General features: G+C 35.6%; 1 protein-coding gene across 6 annotated transcripts in view; it reads left to right on the top strand.

Moving 5' to 3' along the window:
- The window catches only part of TBC1D5 (TBC1 domain family member 5), a 571,191-nt gene that overhangs the window by 51,179 nt on the left and 503,589 nt on the right, over positions 1–16,423 (top strand). For 4 of the 6 annotated variants that reach the window (XM_031940325.1, XM_031940321.1, XM_031940322.1 and 1 more), the window contains exon 2: positions 433–495. The gene's annotated coding sequence lies outside the window, so the exon portion shown is untranslated. Of the gene's footprint in view, positions 1–432; positions 496–3,607; positions 3,666–3,793; positions 3,925–6,933; positions 7,091–16,423 lie in introns of all 6 variants that reach the window. The other 2 variants (XM_031940323.1, XM_031940324.1) reach the window with 2 other exon arrangements.

Here is a 16,423-nt window from a genome sequence, read left to right as displayed (position 1 = left end):
CTCGATATTATTTTTGAATTTTGAATTACAGAATTCTAATTTAATTGTAAGTATATTGTAGATTGTAGAAATTAAGTGATCTTGCTATATTATTTCAAGGACTTTGGGCTTCTAAAACCAAGGATAATATTAGATGTCAGCCAAACATGTTGTCCTTCTCGGTTTTTGTCTTCGCATCTGAAAGACTGCCAGTTGCACAGATTGTGTGTCAGTTTAAATACAAGAAGCAGGCCTCAATCTGCTTGAACTCGTTCCACCAAAGACTTCTAAAACTTTAGGTAGTTTGCAAGTAGTAATGGTTGTTTCACATTAAACTGCTTTGTAGAATTATAAAACAGATTTTCTTGTGCTTTCAAAAAAAAATGTCATCCACTAATGAATGAGATGCCATCTGTAATAATTAAGGTTATTCTGTTTGTTCTTTCCCTGCAGTAAAACTTCTAAAGATTTGTAGAAGATAGAAAACAACCCAAAAGGCTCAAGCACTATTGTACTGTAAGTAGCACTCTTGGTATAAAAAGTGAATTAAAAACCTTGTAAAGAGGAATGTCCATTTATTTTGGAGAAAAATTTGTTAAAAGAGATAGCTATGTGTATACAGAGAAGGATGTATTTTAAGAGTCATATTTAATTATTTACAAGAAACACTCATGCATTCTTGAAAAATTTGAAAATATGGTCTTAGTTCAAAAAGGATTTCACCATTAGCAGTGAAAAATATTCCTGTATCTAACAAGGATTGATTTAGTTTATATACATTAGCTTATTTAAAACTATCAGAATTTAGAAAATCATTGTAGTTTTGCAGGTTGTCATTTGTTTTGGTGACTTATTGTTTAGGTTATTTTGCAGAATTATTTATTTGCTGATTTATTTATGTATTTCATTATTTATTTATTTGATTATTTAGTAAATTATTTATCTGATGAATTATTAATACATCTTCATGACATGCTTTAAATTATTTATAACTTAATTTTGAGTTTATTGCTTTTAGACGCTGCATTGTTACTGACTAGTTTTGATTTTTTTCTTTCTGGTTCTTAAAAATTAAAGTATTAGCTCTAAGGCAAAAGTATATTCATTGCGATGCCCATAGATTTTTTTTTTTATTGAGTGATTTACAGTGGTGATAAAATTTTAGTTATGTTTAGTTTAGCTGGGAATATATACCTGTTCAGGTTTTGCCTAGTGGTCCAGTATATGCAGATCATTATGCAGTCATGTACCAGCGACACATCTACCATTTCAGAAAGACGTTTAAACATAATTAGACCATTTTTTGTCCTTGCTATGTCCACACTGTAGAGTAGGGAGAAGATATTTGGGCCTTTGTTATATAAAATCTTGAGTGGCTGAGTAGCTTATTATTTAAAAAAAAAAAAAAAAAAAAAAAAAAATTCCATTATGCTTTTTTTTTTCCAGGAGGGGAGAAAACCTCATGTTTAAATAGATTGAACTATTTAAAAATATATCTGACATAGGATATTTAAGTAGTCATGATGACTTTTATTTAAATCATTTCATATATTCCCTGGGTTATGTAGAGTTCATATTCTTTTAATGGAGTAAATAATAAGGAAAATATAATACTGTAAGTTACCAGTGTGTATTTCTAAATTGTAACTGTTCTGACTTAACTATTTGAATTTTTTTTTGCAGTTGTTGCTTTTGCCAGTAAGTTAATTTGCTCTTTCCACCTCCCCAAAGTGGTGTAGTGAGAGGATAGTTCTCTGACTTTAGTTTGCGTAGGAGAGTATCGTGTGCCTAACGTGGTTTTTATTCTGTTTGCTGGAGGTGAATTACTATGTGTTTTAAAGTTTTAACATTGGAGAGTGAAGCTGTGTTGTGCAACCCAAGTTGGGATGCAATTGAAGTACAGTGAAAATGGTCTCTGTAGACAGGTTTCACTATAGAACTGTAAATTATGCATGTGTATATCCAAATTCCTTATTTTGAAATATTGAATGTATGAATATTTAATTGGAATCTTGCTTTAGTATCTTCACATGCTTGCCTTAAAGAAAGCATTTTCATTTGATTTATATACATGGATTTAAAAGTGTGTGTACTGTATATATAGATCAATGACTTTCATATCTATTCTATGTATTGGAGAGGAACAGTTTCAGACATTTTGCTCTGGATTTTTTATTTTTTAATTTGCCTTATTTTGACAAAGATGGCTGCTTTGAAAGACTATAAGACTTCGAAATGCCTTTTTCTGCTATATTAGGTCAGACTTGTGAGTGAAATGTCAGACCCAATCAATCAAGAAACATCATAATGAGTGTTTCTTGTGGGTCAACCCCTATGGCTCCAGAAAATACATCAAAGGAAGGAGTCCATATTTGAAATTCTCAGATTTGTAAGTCAAAATAATTTTCAGGGTACATAAATAGTATCATAGAAAGTCACTGTGCTATAGGCCGGCCTTAGAGTTAGAAAGGCTTAGGTTTCCAGTCCTGCATCAGTTCAGACATAATACTAGCTGTGTGATGATTGGAAAGTCACTTAACCAACCTCTCAGTGAGATAATAAAGAGAGAGGATTTGGTTTTTGACTAATTTCTTTGCTCAGCAATCCCATAATATAGTGAAAAGGTGTTAATGAAATGTGAAACTAACTATAAAAATGAAGCCACATAAGGTGGTACTATGATTTATAATTAACATTTATAATAATATTTATAATAATATTCATGATGGTGATAGTATTTACATTTCATTGCTTTGTACATATTCTATCTCATTTGATTTTAACAACAACCCTATTAAATATGTGCTGTTATGCTGTGAAAACCTCAGCAGTCAGATTCAGGGACTTGTCCAGAGTGCTGAACTTTTCAGAGAACAACGGCTGACTGAGCAAATCAAGGAGCCATATCCCTGAGGGCTTTAAGTATTTAAGTGTTGGTCAATTTTGGCAGTTCAGAGGAGCTAGAGCACTGCTAGCTTGGAGTTGGCTTTGGAGAAGATCTCTGAAAGGGAAAGGAAGAGAATTTCTGGTGCTTCCTTTTTCCCCTCCTTTACCTTCTCTCCCCCAAGCAATGGTTGTTAAGTTGTGTCCAACTCATGGTGACTTCATTTGGTGTTTTCTTGACAAAGATACTGAAATGTTTACCATTTCCTTCTCTGGTTCATTAGACTATGAGGAAGCTGAGGCAAGCAGGGTTAAGTCACTTGCCCAGGGTCACCCAGCTAGTAAGTATCTGAGGCTGCATTTGAATTCAGGATGATGAGGTTGCCTGACTTCAGGCCTGGCATACTACTGCACTACCCTGCTGCTCCTAATAATTTCTTAAGGCATAGTAATATTCCATCATTATTCATATATTACATTTTGTTCAACTTTTTCCTAGTAGATAGTAAACAAATAGGAAAAGTGGATACCTATCACATGCAACAAAAAACTGCTATTAATATTTTGATATGCATTGGATCATTGTTTATGTCTATAATCTCTTTGGTATATATACCTGGTATTGGGATTTTGGATAATAATAATACAGCTTAGTCAGTTTTCTTGCATCATTTTAAATTGATATCCAGAACAAGTTGGATTTATTCTAAGTTCTATCAGTGTATTAATGTTTGTCTTCTTGCAGCTTTTGCAGCATTGGTTTCTTTGATTTTGATTATCTTCACCATTTTGTAGGATTTAAGGTAAAATGTCAGAGGTGTTATGGACTTGGGCAGGGTTGCTTGGCTATGGTTCTGGGATTTAAATCAGATGTTTTGGCAGCCCCCATTGCCTGTTAGCAAGCACCAATTCTTTACTGTTGTCTTTAAAGGGAAGTAAGTGTGCTCTTCAGAAGATAGTCTCAGCAGCCAGTTGTGAAACTTTGTGTCGACCTGCTGACCCTTGTTCAGGGATGCAGTCTGTATTCTTCCTGGCTGGGTCGTCTAACAACAGAACAAATAAGTAAGCAAATCCTGTGGAAAGGTATTGTGTTTGACAGCACCCTGAAAGTCACTGCTTGATTTCATGGGATTGTACATTTAGGTGAAAGGGGTTTATATTTGAGGGAACTGAGACTTGGGCTCAGACAGAAAAGTATTATGTGGTGGTGTCGGAATTTGAACCTAGACTATCTGTTCTCTGATCTAGCATTCTTTCCACTGCCACAGTGTGCCTCCTTGGTGGGGCGGTCATCCTCCTTGAGGGTCAGATTCTTCCTCTGTTACTTGGACCAGATGACCTTGGAACTATTATTATTTCCAAACTCATGACTTTGTAATATATTTAATTTATTTTAATTTTACGTCATCTTGGAACTGTGTAACAGTGGGACCTTTAGACTGTGTTTGCTGTGGGGTTTGTAGTTGGCCTTTGGTTTTAATCCTGACTCTGCAACTTCCTTCTTTGTAGATAGATGGTGGGTCAATAGGTAGAGCTGGGATCAGAATGACCTCAGTTTAGATGTGACCTAACCCCTCACCACCTTGATAACCAAGTCATTACACCTCTCTGTACCTCGGTTTCCTCATTTGGAAGGGGGGTTGTGGTGAAGATCAAGTGAAAGAGAAGAAGTAAAACACTTTGCAAATTTTAATGGGCCATAGAAATGCTATGATTATTATTGTTGTTCATGTTATATGTATGATCTTAGCTGAGCCTCTTAACTTCAGTTTCCTTATCTGAAAAATAAGCTTGTTGGATAACTACATGCTTTATGAACATACTTCTAACTCTAAATCTTAGAGGATCTGCTAGTTTCTCAGTGAGTGAAGTCTTTTTGTTAAACAAGGTCATAAGTGGGAAATGTTTTGCTTTTTTTAATCTTGGAAAATGCATATTTCAATAGTGGAATATTTTAGAAAAAATGAGTCACTAGAAGAGAATAGTTTTGCTTTTAGTGTTGATATTCAATTCCTTTCAGATTCTATATAGCTCATGACAGTTTGCCTCTCAAATATGGAATATTCTATTATTGAAGTCATAATTCCATTCTGAAATTTTCATTTCTGTTTTATTTGAATTTTTGATTAAAAATTGGATAGTCAAGTCGGACTAGGTAACTGAAGGGGCATGTTTGCACTTGGATGTGCATTAAAATGTTGGGAGAAATTCTGGTCCAATAATTCTTATTCATATGTTTAGTATCAGAACTCATTGTTCAGAAGGGCCCATTATGCTTGGTAACAAAAGAAAGTGTTATCAGTATATTCTGCCTCCAGTTTGTCACAGTATGAAACACTTCTTGAAATACTTATTACTCTAGTTATAAGGGTAATAACACAGCTTATGTGTTGGCTCTGAGAGTAGCTACTTTATAATTATGACAAGTGAAAGTACAGCCAAAGGTCACATTAAACAAGAGATTTCTTTCACACCTCATCCATTTTGTGGATAGCATGTGAAAATAGTGCGAGTCCCAGCACTGATATTTTTAAAGAGGAGAACAGTCAAGACTGTTCCCTTGGAAGTTTTTAAATGCCTTGTAGAGCTTCCCCCTCCTCCCCCCCTTATTCTTCTGTGTACTGCAGAGTTTGGCAGGTGAGCTTATTTGAGAATTCTGGAATAATTAAATAAAGCAGACCTAGTAAGTTGGAGTGACCAGATTTCCAAAATGGAAATTTTGTTATCCTTCCAGCATTATTCAGGAACCTAGGCAAAAAACCCTTAGCAGCATTCTCAAAAGGTGATGACTCTTCAGCCCTGCTTTGAAGGGATTCAAATTAACAGAAAGTTGAGGTGGGGGGAGGTCTGGTGACATTCTTTGGACTTTTAGAGTCTCTAATAATAAATCTTGTACAGGACAGATTTTCTGAGTCACTCAAAGAAAGAAAGGAGAGAGCCTGAGACAGGGAGGGAGGGAGGGAACAAGTGCTAGCTATTCTCCTGTGCCTGAAAATACCCAGTCTTAGAGTTGGAACGTCCTTCTAGAGTTATTGAGGCCAACCTGTATTTACAATAAATCTGATGGGGAGTCAGTCAGTCAGCAACTTTCCTAGAGTGAAGGAAAATTCTAAGGTGTTCCATTACTCTTTTGGATAATTCTTAGTATTAGGAATTCATCTTGTCATAAAACTATGGTTTTTCTACTTTGCAGTTTCCAAAAAAAAAAAAAAAAAATTGCAAGACTTTACATTTCTTCCTGTTAAGGAGTAGATTTTTTTTTTCCTGTAAAGAGGTTTTTGAACCCAACACTACCATACAGTTTCTTAGCTAATCTTTCTCAGTTTTGTGTGATCTATAAATTTCAACTCATTGATAAAGATGTCAAATACCACAGAACCAAATTTAGAGATTTCCTTTCAAATTTACATATTTATTAATGAATATTGGTTAAGGATCTGGACATTTATCCAATTTCAAATCCATTTACCTGTACCACCATCTACAGGAATGCTCAAACTTTTGTTCTTAGTATCTTTATACTATTACAAATTATTGAGGATCTGTTTTTGTTTATGTGGGTCATACATATATTTACCATATTAGAAATAAAAACTAATTTGGAATTTGTATATTCTCTAAAAGAGTTTCTGAGACTCCCAGGCTTCTCTGGACCACACTTTGAGAACCATTGATCTAGGTCACAATTCTTCAACTTTTCCACAAAAGTAGCATGAATAACTTTGTCAAATGTTTTGTTAAATTTTATTTTAAGTAAACTTGAATTTAAATATATAGCATTTTCATGATCATTTAACTAGTTACTGCTTTGTATCATTCCCTTGATCCTTGCCAATATGACAAAAATTATATGATGTAAATTCATTTTCAGATTTACTGTTATACCAATTACATCTCCCAGTGGATGCTCTATAGAACTAGACAAAATAATAACATAATTCATTTGGAGGAACAAAAGGTCTATAATCCCAGGAGAAATATTGGGGTTTAAAAATAAGGATGAAGGGGCATAGTATTATATATTATAAAGCAGTAATTATCAAAATTAATTGTTACCATTTTTTTAAACAGGGAAAAAAGGAATAATTCTAGATTAACCTGGATTAGATTAAACAAAAAATCATAAACAGCATTTCAGTGTTTGATAAACTCAGGAACATAATTTATTGGAGAAAAGATTCCTAAGCAGCAATGGAAGTTTGTGCTTTCTGTGCTGTAAATCTGCCAGGTAAGGAAATGAGAGTAGTTTATGTTGCCTGTTCTTAATGTGAAGTCATCTTGGCTTTTTGTAGTCCGGGTGTTCACTAATCCCCCATGAGTGGCCTCTCAAACACTTAACTAATTCTCTTACCTGTGACGGCGTTGGCCTTTCCTTGTTGCTGGCCATTTAGGGGCAGAAAAAGATCCAGCGGATTGAACAGCCTGAGAGCATCAGGCTTGGTGGGCACCCAAGGCTGGGCAGAAATCTGTGCTCTGGTGATGTGGAGGACAAACCTGTCCAGTGGAGACAAGAGTCCAGAGAAGCTGACTGCATCCTTGTTGCATATTCATGCTGTGTTGGAGCAAAATAAACCTCCCTTGTTAATGTTTGGGGATAGGGGAAGGCTCATTTCATTCAGACACTGAACCTGAAGCATCTGGGTGCTGTCCTTTAGCCACACCTCCAATAGACTCTGGCAAGCTGCTTACATTGTTTTCCTCAGTTTTCTCACCTGTAAAACAGGGGGTTATCAGAACACCTACTCTATAGGTTGTGAGAATCAAATGATAGGATGTCTGCAAAGCATTTATAGCACAGTACCTAGTTTATAGTAAATTCTCAATAAGTACTTGTTTCCTTTCTCTTCTCTAAAAAACAAATTAGTACTAGTTTTCCATTTTCTTCCTCTTCCCCTCTCTCTCCTCTCCTTTTTGGAAAATTGGGACCTAGTTTACCTTATGCGTATCCTCACTAATCTTTAAAAAGTCACTGACTGCTTTTTAAATCTCATTCACCTGTTTGTGTTGTTACTTGATTGGTTTTGGTGATGGCCAAGTCAGCTGGTTGGAGTTAATGGGAAGTCAGACTCACTCATTCTTTTTTTGGGGGTGGGGTGGGGCAGAATCCCTGCAGGTGACTGGAGCTCATCACATGAAATTAGGTTCTCTTACTTACTGTGGGTTGCAACTTATGATAAAAAGCCAATTTTTGTTATGATTTCATTTCAAAGATAATTCACCTTGGCTGAGAAAACGAAAGCAACTTAAGAGTAAAGTAATATTTCCTTTTCTTTTTTGTCTGTCATCATTCTCGCACACAGTTCAGGCACTGGTTCTCTCCATCCTTTGATCTTCCTCTTTTTCTTATTTGATCTTCCTCCTTTTCCTAATAGTCTTTAGAAAAACAAAACAAAACAAAATTGTCCCAAACTGAAATTTCCCTTAAGCATTTCCTGCCAGCCTTAAGTCAATTTTAAGCTCAATTTGCCAGATATTATTTTTACTGTCATTTTTATCTGTTCCCTATTCTTTGCATTTGGTTTTATCTGAATGTCTTTAAAATTGCAAAGAGATTTTTTTTTTTAAAGCAGTGAATTCCCTATATTTCTGGCTTAGTTTTTTTGGACAACTTCCTTTTTACCTCACCCCTAGAATTGTTTCTTTTTATATAATCAGAGTTTCCATTTTAAAGAGTTTTTTGATTTAAGCACAGGGAGGTTAATTTACTTGCCCCATGTTATATGGGTGATATTAGAGAAGAGATTTGAATCCAGGACTGCTGAATCTGAAGCCAGTACTCTTTTTGCTTTATCACATCACCCTATATGACCATATACAAGTAAAGAGGAAGCAATTTGTGGGAGACCTTATGAAAGAGGGGGCACTGGAGCTGAACCAGGGAGGAAGCTAAAGAATGTGTTCCAGACTTGAAGGCCAGCCTGTGGGAAGTGAAGGAGAGAGTCATGTATGGGCTCTGGGGAGGGGACTAACATGTAGTAATTCAGGAAAGGTGGGCCAGAGCATCCCCTGTCCACCAGAATGACTCCTCTTTTATCCTCAAGCAAGAGGGAGGCGCTGTCGATTCTTGATCTGGGGAATGCCACAATCAAACTTATACTTTAGAATTGACACTTTGGCAGCCCTGTGGAGGACAAATTGGAAAGAGGTGAGACTGGAGAAAATGATTATAATAATCTAGCCAAAAAGTGTTTAGGGCTTCAGTTTTGGGGTTTACTGTGTGGGTTGTGGGTGGAGAGAAAGGACTCAGTGTAAAAATTATGATAGAAATAGAATTTGCATTATTTAATCTTTATATCTCTCTTTGTATTGTCTTGCTCAGTACAACTGTAGTCCACTGAATCCTTATCTCTCTGTCCATTTATCCGTCCATCCATTCATCCACATGTTATCTGAGATGCATTTAATTTGTCTATGGCCTATTTTCCCCCTCAAGCATGTTTTGTATTTTTTATCTGAAATATTAGCTATTTGTACTGAGGATATCACAGCTTCACTACCATAGCAGAACAGACCTAACTGTTCTGGCTTGTGTTAATTAAACCTGATTAGCAACATGCTAAAGTGTTGACTGTCTTTTTCAAACTTGTCAATGGACATGTTTTTTCCTTGACACTGACTTCATCAGTATCTTTTTTCATGTTGGTGTGTTGGAGTATGGGAGTTACCTTTTATGACTTACTCATTACAGACTCACTTCATACACATACACATCTGGGGGTTTCTTGGCAAAGGTACTGGATTGATTTATCATTTTCTTTTCTGATGCAAACGGGTTTCAATGACTTGCCCAGGATCATACAGCTCATGTATAAGGCCAGATGTGAATTTAGCTCTTCCTGACTCTAGGGCCTGTATTCTACCTATTGTTATCCCTAACTATCCATAGATCACACTTTACCAAACTCCAAGGTCTTTCTCCATTCATGCTACTGAATGGAGTTGGAGGAAGTCACACAGTTGTGATAGTTGGATATTTTCATTTGGTTTTTTCCATTTCGCTTGAGCTCTCTTAGCCAGCAGATGAACCTTCTGCTCTTCTTTAATTGGGTATTTAAACCCTCTCACCACAGCAGTTATTCTAAACCATTTTCTCTTCAAACACAAGCTCTCTTTCCCCATTTTACTTGACTTTGTTTCATATTTCACTGAGAAAATTGAAAATTGAGGCCATCATCTAAGGCAGGGTTTCTTCTTGGGTATAAAACTTAAAAAAAATTTTGGCAACTGTCTTAGATACACTTAGTTTCCTTGAAATGCACAGGCTTTACTAAAATGTTTAAAGGGTCCATAATCTGCACAAAAGTTAGGAATCACAGTTCTGAGAGCTCTCTTTTCTTTGCTTCTGCTTATCTCACAGCTCTCTGACTTCACATCTTACTCTCTCTTCCCTTCCTTCAGTCTCTAAGTAATAAGCAGCTCTTCTTGTCAAGACCAACCTCTATACTTGGACCCTTAGGAAGTTGTTTATACCTGGTAAGTCGGCTTCTTTTCTCTTTTATCGTAATGCAATATGAATTTTACCTCATGATTCAACTGAAACTGCTCTTTTCAGAGTTAATTGGGAACTCTTATTTGCTAAAATCTACTGACCTTTTCTCAGTTCTCCTCCTTGACCATCGCAGCATTTGATATTTGATCATTTTCTCTTATTGGATTCTCTTTTGTTTGTGTGACATTGCTGTCAGTCAAACCAGAACTGACCCACAGGTGACTGGAGCTGAAACAGAACAGGCCAGAGACAGGAGAGTCCTGATGTAAACAGAAGTTTAATTTTAGAGTGAGGAAAATGATAGCTGCAGGTGGAAGGTCCCCCCTCCTAAAAAGGATGGCTTAATGCTGTTGATGCTGAAATCACTTATATACATGAAAAGGATTTGCCCCACAACACAATTATTCTTGGGCCTAGAGATAGTTCTCATTGTTGGCATTTTTTGAGAAAATACAGGTGTTCCCTCTCAAATTGACTAAGATGACAGGAGGAGTTAATGATGAATGTTGGAGGGGATATGGGGAAACTAGAACACTAATACGTTGTTGGTGGAGTTGTAAACTGATCCAACCATTCTGGAGAGCAATTTGGAACTATACTGAAAGGGATCCAGCAGTGTTTCTATTGGGCCTATATCCCAAAGAGATTTTAAAGGAGGGAAAGGGCCCCACATGTGCAAAAATGTTTGTGACAGCCCTTTTTGTGGTGGCAAGGTACTGGAAATTGAATGGATACTTAACAGTTGGGGAATGGCTGAACAAGTTATGGTATATAAATGTTATAGAATATAATTGTTCTATAAGAAATGATCAGCAGGATGATTTCAGAGAGGCCTGGAGAGACCTACATAAGCTGATGCTGAGTGAAATGAGTAGAACCAGGAGATCATTGTACACGGCAACAACAAGATTATATGATGATCAATTCTGATAGATGTGGCTTCCAACAATGAGGTGATTCAGGCCAATTCCAATAGACTTGTGAAGGAGAGAACCAGTTGCATCCAGAGAGAGGACTATGGGGATTGAATATGGATCACATTTTTGTTTTCCTCCTTTCCCCCCTTCCCTTTTGGTGTGATTTTTCTTGCAGCATGATAAATGTAGAAATTTGTTTAGAAGATTTGCACATATTTAGCCTATACTGCATTACTTGATATCTAGGGGAGGCAAGAAATAGGGAGAGAGAAAATTTGGAACAAAGTTTTGCAGGGTGAATGTTGAGAACTATCTTTGCATGTATTGGGGAAAATAAAAAGTATTATTTAAAAAAAAAACCAAGTGTTCTTGGATCCTGTGGGAAAAATCATTGTCTCAGGTCTTGGGGATTGAGATTACTTCATGGAGTATAGAACTGGAGTCTATGACAGGAATAGGAGTACAGCACAAAGATCAGGGATTGTGAACATATGATGGATGGCCCTGGGAAATAAGGGGTGGTACATACATGACCTGGTGCTGGTCCAGATTTTTGTCAGAAGGTGATATCATACAGAGTGCAAAGGATTGTTGTTATACCAAGCTCAGGCTGCAGCCTGCTTGCTTGGTTCTGGGGAACAGGGTATCCCTGAAATATTTTGGCACTGCTTTCTTTTGGTTTTCTTCCTTCATGTCTGACCCCTCTTCTGGGTCTCCCTTATTGGAACTTTATTCTGGACACCACTTGAATTGATTCAGTCTCTTACTATTCAAACAAAAGTTGACAAGGGTATGGACTTTTCTTTTTTTTAAGAAGCCTCAAAAATAGCTTTGTAGGATACACTATAAACCCTGGTTGATATTATTAAACTTCATTAATATAAACAAGGTATTCCAAAAGTCTAAGGGCAGTTTTAAGCTTTAATAGCTTTAGTAACTTAAAACTGCCCTGAGATTTTTGGGACTCTGTTTTACACTATTTAATCTAAATAACTCAATAAGCTTAGTTTCAGACTTTATTAGTAAAAAAAGCTCATTTGTAATTTCCTACACAGATCAGTAAAATCTCAGGTCTGCTCCCCAAATATTTTGAAATAAAAATGTTGATATTAAGAGAATTTTCAGGTCTGGATTGTTTGTTCCACGAGTATAGTTTCTTGAAGCTGAAAAATGTGTTGTGTTGTGCAGTAAACAGATGCTGCTCTAACAATGCAATACATTATGTACCAAAAATGATCTCTGTTTTAATCATGGATGCTGATTTAATGAGACAAGACTAGCTTACATCAAAAATGGATTTAGGATGTGATTTTGTTTTCTGTGGAGTTTTTTTTCTACATAATTAATCGAAATATGGCACTGTAGAGTCATCTTCAAATTTGCAACTTTAGTTCATTCTGTAGTGAAAGTTCTTTCATTTTACATTTTTCCTGTTTGCATCCTTTTACATTTCATGGAAAAAATGTGTATCACATGAAATCATTCAAAATAGTTTATTCAGGCTTTTAAAAAATTTTTTTAACTCTGTATTAAGTCTCCATTTAAAGTCACATTGCAAAAACATTCTTTAAATAATATTTTAATTTTTTTCCAGCAAGTTTTTACCTTTGGTCTTCTAGTGCCTTTGGTCTGTAAAGTGTAGAAAAATGTAAAAGGTGGAGTTCCTGATCATCAGATTGGTCCTTGAAAGAGAATGATGCTCTGGAGTATATCTGGGGTCTTGCTTTTTTTGATTAGCTGTCCCAGAATCATCCCAAACCTTTAAAAGGCTTTGTCATGTGGGAATACACCTCCCTAGTGTTATTTCAGCTTTACTTGAGTTTAGACTTTGAATATTTGAAATCTCACCTTAATTGCTGAATCTGATCCCTTAAGTTCTTCTGTCTCTAGGTTATAATTTTTCATTGACAAATTTACCTTTTGATATAGTCTGATAATTCTTCGTATTTGAGGAAAATTATATTGTGTTTTTAATTCCACTGAATCCAACAGGGTTAAATGTAGTTTGGATGCACAGGGAAGAATTAATGATTGGAAGATACAGAGTTGGTAAATTATTTATTCTGGCCCTGAGGAAGCTGAAAAGCTGAGTGAAAGACTAATAAATCATTTGTGGTAGTGCTGGGTGTCACTTCCAATTATTTTCGACGGTTTTGTGATAAACTGCAGCACCTGCTAGATATCCCTGCCCTATCCCTTGATGCTTGTAGTGCAGTTCGTTTAGTTGATTATCAAAGGCAAGTTTGAATAAACTTTCTTCTTGTTGGAAAGAGAATTAGTCTTTAAAAAGTCAATTTTGTTGCCTTTTTTCATTGAGCACAAGATCTGTAGAAGAGAGGATCTTGTGACATTTTTTTAGTTTCATCTGTTGGCTACAGATTGAAGATGTGTTTAGACAACAAAGTTGTTTTTTTTCCTTAAGAAGAAATATTTTTAAATGCTTTCCTTATCCTTATGTTAATTAAAGTATAATAATAAAAGATTATAATGAGCATTAATATGTTAAAAAGCTCGATTATTTTATTACTGTTCAATAAAATTTTACTGTAATATTGTTTTGATTTCTAATCAGGCTTTTCTTGATGCCTGTTCTTTAGATCTCTTAATTTAAAATATGGGAACTTTAAGTCTGAGTATTCCATTTCCTGGGATATCTTTCTTTGTTGTTTTTAAACTCAATTGCCAACATCCTTGAAATGGAAATACAGTTTTTAAAAAATGCCTAAGAGATCAAATAGGTTATACCAGATGTACATGTTTTGCTCAGAATGACACTGGGTGGAGCAAAACTCTTTTTCGCTGCATATTTCTTCCAGGGAGAGGTGAGGTGTAGAACTTCAGGACAGACTATCATATAGTGAACAGTATTTGTGAGAGTTCCTAGAGATAAAGATTATTTTATATTACAATGACCTCTTAGTATGTGAGCAGGTTAACATGAGTCCACACTTGGGCATCTAGGTAGGGTACAGAATTTGGGATTGGAAAAGAACTGAATTTGAATCCTAAGATTCTCCCTAACTGGGATTATGACCAAGTCACTTAAACTCTACTTCCCTCAATTACCTTCTTGGTAAAATTGGGGTAACAGCCCCTCCCTCTCAGATTTATTATAAGGATCAAATGAGTTACTATATGTAAACTATTTCACAAGCACTATATCATTGTTAGTGGTGATGATCATCATGATGTTCTTCTTAATACAAACTTTCCTTTTCCTCCTCCATCTCCTATGCTCCAGTGCTTTGTAGTCCCAACCATTATATGTCTATGTATGTCCATAGATGCTAGTTGTATTTCTATAAAGTGTATTGCATGAAGGGATCTTGGTGATCAATCAGCATTATCAGCATATAACACATACTTACTATGTGTTAGGTACTAAGCTAAACACTGGGTTACAAATACAAAAAGAAAGATAGTCCCTGTTCTCAAGAAGCTCACAGTCAAATGGGGGACAGCAATGCAAAAGGGAAGCTGTGAAAGTAGGGGGTTGGGGAGGAGGGAAGTGTATGATGTAGTCCAGTGGAGTAAAGCTTGGTAGGAAATGAAGGCTGGCTGGCCTGGAGCTGGAGCTCTCTTTCATTGGAGGGTTTTGGAAGATTCTTTGATTTGTCTTCCTGTCAGAGGGGCAGAGCATAACATGCATCTCCCAGGGTAATGAGTTTCCTAATGGATTGTTGGAGTGAAGCTGGTGGGAAATGTGGTCTAAATTCCTTTTGTTAGGAATTAAGAACATTGAAGCCCCTAGAAATTGTCACTGTTGAAGGTCACATAGTATGGTGATGATTGTATGGTATTTCCTGATCAAGCTTTCTGAAAGAGATATGGGAGAAGATATAGTGAATGGAATCTTAGGTTTTCTGATGTTATCATTAGAAATTAAAATGTCTATCTAGTTTAGCTTTCTATTTCTAGAGTAGAAAGCAAGTCCAAGTACATTTAGTAATTTTTCTAAGGTAATTCACATGCAGTGATATTAAAGGCTTAATGCTGGGGATTTGAATACAGGTCCTTGGGCTCCAAATGGCAAACACTTTGGGTGCATCTCTGTTCTTCCAGATGTTCACATGGTGGCCTCTCCCTATTATTTTTGTTACTATAATTTTGATTGTATTTTAATATCATTAAAAGATCAGAGTTGGTATAGATTTTACCTTATAGAGTATCTAGAATGAAATATAGAATGTTTGCTTGTTAGAGAAAACCAGATGGGTCAAATGACCATACTGAAGAACAACAGATCTTTCATTGAGAAAATTAAACTACTTTGCATTATGTTAAAGGCTTAAGGCTCTAAAAGCAGGCATTCTTTTTTTTTTTTTTTCCTTGATTTTATTTTATTTTTTTTCAAATTACAAAGACAGTTTTCAACATTTTCATTTTTGTAAGCTTTTGAATTCCAAGTATTTCTTCTTTCTCCTTCCCCAAAACGGCAAGTAATCTGATATTGGTTATACTTAAACAATTATGTCAAACATATACCTACATTAGTTATGTTGTAAAAGAAGAGTCAGAACAAAAGGGGGAAAAAATCACAAGAAAGAAAAGAAAAATACAAAAAGCAAAAATATACTTCAATCCATATTCAGACTCCATCGTTCTTTCTCTGGATACGGTTGTCATATTTCATCAAGAGTCTTTTGGAATTGTTTTGGAGCACTGTTTTGTTGAGAAGAGCCAAGTCTTTTATAGTTGATTATCGCATAATGCTGCTGTTATTGTACACAATATTCTCCTGGTTCTGCTCACTTTACTTAGCATCTGTTCATGTGTTTCTAGGTTTTTCTGAAATTTGCCTGGTCATCATTTCTTATAGCAAGATAATATTCTGTTACATTTATTTATATACTATAACTTATTCAGCCTACAAGAGACATTCCCTTAATTTCAAAAAGAGCTGCTGTAAATATTTTTTGTACATGTGAGTCCTTTTCTCTTTTTTAAAATCTCTTTGGGACATAGACCTAGTAGTAGTTTTGCCGAATGAAAGGATATGCATAATTTTATACTGCCTTGGACATAGTTAAAATTAAGATCAGGAATTTTTAACCTTAGGCTTACACACCTTTAAAAGTTCCATGGATAGATTTTAGGGGTTCTTTGAATGGAAATTTTAATCTTTATTTAAACATACATCTATCCACACCCACAT

The sequence above is a fragment of the Sarcophilus harrisii genome, chromosome 5, assembly GCF_902635505.1.
Source record: "Sarcophilus harrisii chromosome 5, mSarHar1.11, whole genome shotgun sequence".
Lineage (NCBI taxonomy): Eukaryota > Metazoa > Chordata > Mammalia > Dasyuromorphia > Dasyuridae > Sarcophilus > Sarcophilus harrisii.
Note: the sequence above shows the minus strand (reverse complement) of the source record. Positions and strands in the feature narration are given on the sequence as shown.